This window comes from Echinops telfairi, unplaced genomic scaffold (assembly GCF_000313985.2).
Source record: "Echinops telfairi isolate 266 unplaced genomic scaffold, ASM31398v2 ScPeMD7_1713;HRSCAF=2227, whole genome shotgun sequence".
Classification (NCBI taxonomy): domain Eukaryota; kingdom Metazoa; phylum Chordata; class Mammalia; order Afrosoricida; family Tenrecidae; genus Echinops; species Echinops telfairi.
In genome coordinates, this window is record NW_022105611.1 from 14,277,126 (window position 1) to 14,286,054 (window position 8,929).

Sequence of the window (8,929 nt, forward strand, 5' to 3'; positions counted from 1 at the left end):
TGAGTAAATCCTTTCTGAAACATCTATTTTCTCCATAAGCCAGCCGACATCCTTGCTGCTCTGAGGACCGCTCGTGAGCATTATGTTGCAGCGCTATACTTCCAAAGAGCTCCCAGCTCACTGCCCTCTCGTCCGTTGTGACTCATGGCAACCCTATAGAAGAGGGAGAGCTGCCCCTACAGGTTTCCGAGGCTGGAATTCTTTAAGAGCGTAGAAAGCGCAGAGTGCCTGATGGTTTCGAACTGCAGACCTTTCAGATGGAGACCCAACACATGACCACTGCACCAGGAGGGCTCCTCGCCATGATGTTTGGGACCATTTTAGAAACAGTGAAATCACTCACTGAAAGCACACACAGACACACACGATCCAAACCCAACAGAGAGCCATCAGTACCTGATAGAACAGAGTAGCACTGCCCTGTTGGGTTTCCACGGCCGCACATCTCCGTGGGAGCTGACAACCTGATCTATGTCCCATGGAGGAGATGCTCGCGTCAGACTGCTGACCCTGCGGTTAGCTGCGCGATCCATAACGCACGGTGCCACGAGGCCTCCTGAAAGTAAAGGGGGGTGGGGGAGTTGTTTACAGACTGAGAGCTGAAGCAAACAAGCCCAGAGTTACTGCTTTCTATTTCATCCAGTGAGGGGCACATGGGACAAGTCATATTTTCACTGCTCTGCACAGGCCTGTGAGTGACTATGGGAGTGCGGCAAGCATTTGGGGTTTGCCGGTAAATTTTAGTAATTAGGTGGATGCACAAATCAGGAGCTGGTAAATAATGAGGGTCGAGTCCACAGGTTGCCAGTCCCTCCGTCTCCAAGACTGAAATAGAGCATCTCCTTTGGGAAAGACGGAAACAAAGGACACAGGGGCAGGAGACCAGGAAGCAAAGATAAAGGCACCAGGAACATAGAACAGTCCTCCAGGAGATGTCCACCCTAGTAAAGACCCCTGGATGGATGGATTTGTCTGCCAAAAATGAGGGTTGTCAATTCCAACCCCTGTGCCTGTGGTTAGAAACCCGCTTGGGAGCGGGCTGACTTCGTTATGTTAATGAGACCCAGTGAGGGTGTGTTTTGAGACCATCTCTTTTGAGACACCAAAGGGATTAAGCAAGCATGCAAAAAGGTGAGCTGTGGGAAGAGAGATGCCAACTCACAGAACGATTTCCCCCAGGAGCAGAAGACACAAGGACCTTCCCCCACAGATGACAAAGATGGAGTGCCCTCCCCTAGAGCCAGGGTCCTGGACGGGTGGCCTCCTAACTGGTGAGGAAAGAAAGCCATCGACTTGTGGCATTTCCGTTCTTCTGGTGCTGAGAGAGCCCCTGTGCCAGATGGTCACAAAAGAAACCAAGTTCCAAGACAAAGAATGGATGGAGGGTGCTCAGGGCATGATTGGGACTTTTTTCTTTTTCTGATTATGAAGACAATGTAAACACTTCATTCAGATTATATGCAGGTCAGAGAACTACTAAGATTTGAGCGGTGGTGGGGAGCACGGAGAATCACTCAGAGTTCTGCTCTCTCTCCATTGACTGAGGTCGCCTTGGACAGAGCTGTTTGGCTCCCCTTGCACTCACCTCTCCTCGTGTGCGGTGGTGTGTGGGAGCCGGTGATACTGGGGTGCCCGGTGCTGACTGCACCCATCTCTTTCCTGCCCCACAGTCAGCTGTGGTGGGAGGACCGGAAGCACAGAAATCAGCAGACGCTACAAAACAAGGCAGTGTGGGCTTTGTTTTATTCATCGGTTGTTAAACTGTTAAATTTAGCAGCCCATCGTTAATTATATCATAAACGCTAATTGAGTCTTAAAAATCTCTTTGTAGTCAAAAATGTAACGGCTACATTACACACAACAACAACCAACCCCCGGGGTTCCTGTGGATCTGCACTGCACAGGGCGCCTTGGCCTCAGGGTGGCGGAGGGACTGTACGGGACCAGACAGCTCTTCTTTCTCCCAAGGAGTTGCTGGTGGGTTTGGGTCACCGACCTTCCAGCACCACCCGAGCTCCGCGGCTACAGTAGAAGTCCTAATGTCCAGACGTCACCCCCATTTGTCCCACTAGTACAGACAATTCTATGAGCGGCAAACTTGCTGCCATCAAGTCAGTACTTCTGACTCACAGCGGCGACCGACAGAATAGAACACTCTTGACAGCAACTCTTTGCTTGAAAAAAGTCATTTTATCAGGGGCTCACACAGTTCTTATCACAATCCGTACCTCCATCTGCTGTGCCAAGCACATGGGTACATTTGCTGCCTTCATCATTTTCAAAACGTTTTCTTTCTACTTGAGCCCTTGGTATCAGCTCCTCGGTTTTTTATTTCCTCTCTCTCCCACCCTCCCTCCCTCATGAACCCTTGATAATTTATAAATTATTATTTTTTTCATGTCTTCCACTGACCTATGTCTTTCTTCACCCACTTTTCTGTTGTCCCGTGGAAAGGGGTTATAAGTAGATCCTTGTGATCGGTTCCCCCATCTCCTGCCACCTTCCCTTTACCCTCCTGATATGGCTACTCTCGATATTGGTCCCGAGGGATTTATCTGTTCTGGATTCCCTGTGTTTCCAGTTCCTGTCTGTACCGGTGTACATGCCCTAGTCTAGCCACATTTGTAAGGTGGAATTGGAGTCATGATAGGGTGGTGAGAGGATGGAAGTAGAAAGCCTCATCTTTCTTGTGTGGCATAGTCCTTGGTTTTGAACTGCTAACCTTGTGGTTAGCAGACCAACTTGTACCTACTACCCTATGGGGATCCTGAGAAGCATCTTACTGAATATATATTTACATTTTAAAGTATCTTCTTAGCCTATATTCCAAGATAGGTAAAAGTCAAAGGATATGAATATATTTGAGACTCTTGGTATATAGTGGCAAATTTGCTTTTCTAAAAAGTTACACAAGCTAATATTCCCATCCCCCGCAAAAATGTGTGAAATGTCTTCTCAACTCACTTGCATGACATGTGCTTCTAATACCCAAATCAGAAATGGAACAAACACCCAGCCCAAAGAAACACTAATAGATGAGAACTATATAAAAATAAAATGCCTCCGTATGTGCCCTAAGGAAAATTAAGAGAGTAACATCGTGTTGATTTAAAATGTGATAAATGACATATGGTAAATGATTATCTCTAATACACAAAGAATGTATACACATTATTATTAAAAAACAACAGACTATGGAGCATGACAGAGCTAAGGATTCGAACACAGTAATACAAGAGTTAAGGACTTGCACACACTGATTCATCTTCACATCTCAATCTGAGGGACTCGCAGGATTCAACTCCGATCCCAGAAGGACAATAAGGCAGCGTAAGTCCCAGGCTGCCGGGGCTCCCCTGACAAGGTCTCTTGCATCTCTGGTTATTTGAATCGTGCCCATGAATGAGACTGAAATGTACAAGCATTTGCTGCATTCTAAATAAAACCAAATATCCTCTTCCCCTGAAAAGCCATGTTTAAAACAACACAGCAATCGTGGTATATAAATAGGTCATGGTAGTTTACCACCCAGACTAAGGATACGAGGAACGGAAAGGACACAACACCAAGCAGTCAATGACAGCAGAACATACGGCTCTTCTTGCTGGGCAACAGAAGCTCTGTGAACGCCGCCCGCTTCCCAGGTTTGCCGTGCATTCTTATCGTCCTTGAAGATTTGCACTGCTTCCTACCCAATTCTGGCTCGCTTGACCGGTGGGAAACTGGAAGAGAGTTTTCTTAAAAGCACCCATTGTTCTTGGATGTCAGACTCATGGCACATGAATCTGGCCTGTGTGTAAGCTTAAGAGAATTCACTGTCCCACAGCTGGGAAGCTGAGCCCGGTATAAATACATCCGAGTTTTGCTGTACATTTTATTATGTAAATTGCACTATTTATGTCAGAAGGTAATCAGTCACCAAAAGTTGAATGTTGATAACCATTCAACATTAATCTAGGCATATAATAACAACAGCAACAAGACCCTGGTCCTTGTCCTCAGCAAACAGCCTTCAATAGAGGACTATAAGCAACCCCTGGGGGGTTGAGCTGGGGGAATAAATAGCCTGACACTCCACTGGCCTCCTCCCCTTCACCTTCTTGCCAGTACTTCTCCTTGGCTATGCCTCATCAGAAGATGAGATCGGGGGTCCCAATGGGGAATTCCCTAAAACAGTGGTTCTCAACCTTTCTGATGCTACGACCCTTTCATACAGTTCCTCATGTGGTGCTGAACCCCCCTCCAAAACCATAAAGTTATTTTCTTGCTACTTCATCACAGTCATGTTGCTACTGCTATGAATCAGGCGACCCCTATGAAAGGGTCCTTTGACCCCAAAAGGGGTTACAACCCACAGCTTGAGAACCATTGCCCTGGAGAGAGACAATCTCAAGGGGCTAGAGAACAGGGCGAAGTAACAGTAGAGAGTGGAGCCGGAGGACAAGTGAAATAAAGCCAGCACAGTAACCGCCTTTGACTTGTTCTGGGCATGTGATTAATGTGGTTGGGTCAGAGGTTAAATATGCAATGCATGAAGAGGGAGAGAATGTGGGAAGAAGGGAGAAGTCAAAGAAGCATTGTGAAGTTGACCGGGGAGTGAGAAGAAGCTGCTGAAAATAAATAAATAAATAAATAAATAAATAAATAAATAAATAAATAAATAAATAAATGTCCTGATTAGATCAGATTGGTGGGTCCAGTATTTGTGCAATAAGGATGGAGCCCCTGTCAACAACTCTTGTGTTTCTCTGGCATCTCAGAATCAAAAGACGTCTACTCTGGTCCAGTGTGATTATGTGTTTATTTCAGCGGAGGACTCGGAGATGCACATGGGAGGGGTCTTCATGGGCTGTGCCTTCCCCAGAATTGTGTCCAACTTGAAAATGCTCAAACCAGGGGCTCCTCCCCACCTCCGGAAAGACCTTAGTTTGGTTCACTTACCTGTGACTGCTGCTCCGGACAGCTACTGGACCAATGGCTACTGATCTGCCCACCTTCTAATCAGAACCCCCCCCACACACACACATCTTCTCTGAATGCATATTCAGACTGTGTGTTTCAGCAGATCCCAGCTTCTCAGAGATCTGCCCACGTGCCTGCTTCCTTTCACCTGCTTCAAGGTCCATTCCATCTGCCCCAGGTGGGTACCCAGCCCACCACAATCTGGCGGGAGAGGTGGCCTTGCCCCCCCATGGCAGATATGGAGGCTCCTTTCCCCATTTCTTTTCACACATCTCTATTTCGTTGCCCACTGCTGAACTTGACCTGTGTCTGCTTACGCAATTCTCTCCTCAAAAAACCGTGAGCTCCTTAAGATTAAGGACCTTCCCCCAATTACCCCAGAGCCCCCGGTGTTTAGCTGAGAGCTTACTTGAAACCTGCTTAATGAGCAAAGGTACAAGAGAGCTTTTGTGTTTCAAGGAAATGACATTCCATCAAGTTACCGAAAAATAAACAGATGCCGTCAAGTTCATGCTAACTCATTTTGAGCCCATGTGGGTCTCAGTAGAACTGCTCAGCAGGGTTTTCAGTGGCTGGTTTTTCCAGAAGTTGATCACCAAACCTTTCTTCCAAGACGCTTCTGGGCGGAGTTGAACCTCCAACCTTTTGACTGGCAGCCCAGCACATTAACCATTGAGACCACTCAGGCACTCCCCAGGTGACCTGAAGTGGTGGGGCATTCCACTGGGAGCCCAGCCGGAAGACACAGGTCTGCGCTTTCCTCTCAGTGTGAGTCAGCCCATCCCTTCTCCCTTCTGCTGTTCATTGCTTCCTTCCCCTGACCCCACCCACACCTCTCCCCACAGGGGCCTCTGCGCCTCAGTCCACTCCTGCCTGACTCTGCTCACCTGGAGCAACTCAAGACCTCTCTAGCCTGGCTCTGCAGCGGCCCCATCTGTCATCTCTCACCACCAACCACCACACTCCCTGGGGGTTCCTGCATCCCTGGTCCCACAGCAGGAAAGCATTGGCCAGCTCCTCTTCTTCACCGCATCATGAATGCCTGGGAGGCCTGTGGACTGACTCGAAGACCCCAAACTCACTGCCATCGAGTCATTGCCAACTCATACCCACCCTTTAGGGCAGTGGTTCTCCACCTGTGGGTCTCGACCCCTCTGGGGCTTGAACGACCTTTTCACGGGAATCGCCCAAATCATAACACTATCAAAATGACAGTGATGAAGTAGCAACAGAAATAATTTTATGGTTGGGGGGGTCACCACAACGTGAGGAACTGCATGCATTAAAGGGTCGCGGCATTAGGAGGTTGCGACAGGGTACGACTGACTGTCCCTGTGAGTCTCCGAGACTGCAACTGCCGATGGGAATAGAAAGCCAGCTCTTTCTCCCTAGAAGTGACTGGCAGATGGGGACCTGCAGTCGGACTCCTAACCCGCTGTGCCACCAGAGCTCCTAGCCGGTTGGCTGCTCTGGGTTATTTCGATCAGCGATGTCCAGAGGACAGGCTGTGGACCACTGGGTTGCAGAGCCAACCCTTTCAGCCTGGGTTCCCAGAGAAGCAGATTCATGCAGACCCCGCAGCAGTGACTCTGCTTGACCACCAGGGGCGGACTTGAGCACTAGACCCTATTCAGAGACCCAAACCTGCTGAGATGGTTCCCATCAAAGGGATGCCCGCGGAGGTAGCTGTCATCGACATGAGTTGATATTCAGAAGCACCCACCTTTGGAAACAAGCCTCCCATAAAAGACGTCATCATAATCCAGCACCACGTGCATACACCACTCAGATGCCAGCCGTGGGGGCTGAGCCCTCGGACATGCCAGTATTCGCCCTGGTCTGTTTGGGGGGAATCAAACGTTGTAAACCCTGGTTTTCCAGAATTAGTCCTAACAATGAGTGTCAGCCCTCACAGACCCCGGTGAGGCTCTGGCCGCACGTGGCTGGAACGCAGAGCCAGCAGCAGTGCACCCAGGACAGCGCCCGCAAGCTGCCTCTGCTCCCAGACCTCCGGAGCTGATTCAAAGATTGATTTAGAGAGGGCCCTTTGTAATAAATTGTTCCTTTTCTTGCTCACAGCAGGGGGCCAGCTGCTGCAGGCTTTCTCAGCATGGAGGGCACAACTGTGGATTTAGAACGCGAGGAGAGCAGATGGGCGGCCTCTCAGCATCTTGAGGATGGCTGCCAATTTGGGTTTATGCTGCCATTTGATCTATTTTTTTCTCCTGATACTCATATGATGCGATCTGTGGAGCTGGGAGGGAGCACTGGCCTGGGAGAGCCAGACAGAGACCCTGGGGCCCTCTTGATTGCCAGTCACAAGCTTTGTCATCTCTCCAAGGTTAGGCTCAGAAGGGTTGGCCCCCACCCTGGAAGAGCCCTTGGTTCAGTCAAGAAGGCCAAAGGTCAACCATCAACAATTTCCACAGAGAGTTGTAAGTGGTAGAAGAAGCAGGGGATATTCTGAATGCAAACAGGGGGAGATCTATCCCTGAGCTGGCAAGTGCTATTCATGGAAGGCTTCCAGGAAGAGGCGAGAGCTCCACAGAAAAATAAGAGGTAGACCTGCCAGACAGAAAGAACAAAAGGAACAAGAGCCCAGACATACAAAAACAGCATTCTTCCACCTTCATTCACTCAGTTGTCCCTACACGGAAGAGTCACTTAGCGTTCTGTCTTGCGTTACCAGAGAGCAAACAGTGAGATGGAGAGCAGTGGCCAGAGGCTATCCTAGAGAGGCAGACAAGGGCCACGTCATGCAGGGCACTGAGCGCTATCCTTAATGAAGACTTGATCCAGGTCAAGAATCATCAGTTAGACACTTGAGTAAATCACATGAATGTCTGAACTCTGGGGTCTTCCACTGGGTCATGAAGGGTATGACAATGTGCCACCCTCGATTATTGTGTTATTGAGAAGCTCATCCCCTCCCTCGTCCATAAATATTGATTGTCATCTGTGTGCTAGGAATTATAGGAAGGCCGAGGATAAAGAGATGAGTAAGATATCATCACTACCCTTAAAACACCTACTGTTGAAAGGAGCTAATTAATAAGGCAATGTATTGATGACAGAGGGAGCCAGATGAGAAACAGGAAGGCAGGACGCCTAGTGTTTATTGCAGGAACAGGCACTGTGCTAGATGCTTTTGGGAGGGCGTGCTATTTAGTCTTGGCAGAAGTCCTCACTGGTAAATTGGAAGGCACAACTACCGACTATTCCATCTCACTCTTTAAAAGAGAATATTCATTTACTCCCCTGGCTCTATGATGACAGCTTGATTTACAGGATTCATGAAGAGCTACTTGAATATGCTTTTGAGGCTAGGTATTTTGGGGGTGGAAGCAGTCTCATGCTGAGATACCTGTTGGCAAAATAATTCATGCACAGGACAGAAATGATTTTTTTTTAAATTAAGATTTTGTTTCATGGAATATTTATCACATTTGAGGCGGTGTTTTACATTATTTCCTTGTCAGCAGGGCAGACCTACTGTGAGGCAGACTCAGGTCATTGCAACTCGAACAAGAGCCACTATTATAATCAAAAGTCATTAATTAGCAGCATCGTTAATGGTGTTGACAAATGAAGTCATGTTTTCCATTCATCCAATTGATAATTCATGCAGTCATTCAACAAATGTTTGTTTACTGATCACCTGGCATGCATCAGGCTCTATCCTAATCACATGATAGTAAACAACAAAGACATGGCTTATCCCTGCCCCCAGAAGGGCCATGCAGTAGTCTGCAGCAGACAGACAGACAGACAGTAAACAAATAAGCAAAAAGGGATATAATTCTATGATCACTATTGAGATGTGCTACGCTGTGATTGTTATGATTGTGAGAACACACAGCACACTGTTGGGAGAACTGACCTAGTCCAGAGGTTCAGAGTAGATGTTCCTGAAGGAGTAGCCTGGAGGCTGAGTTCTGAAGGATGAGAGAATGGGAATGAGGCAAGG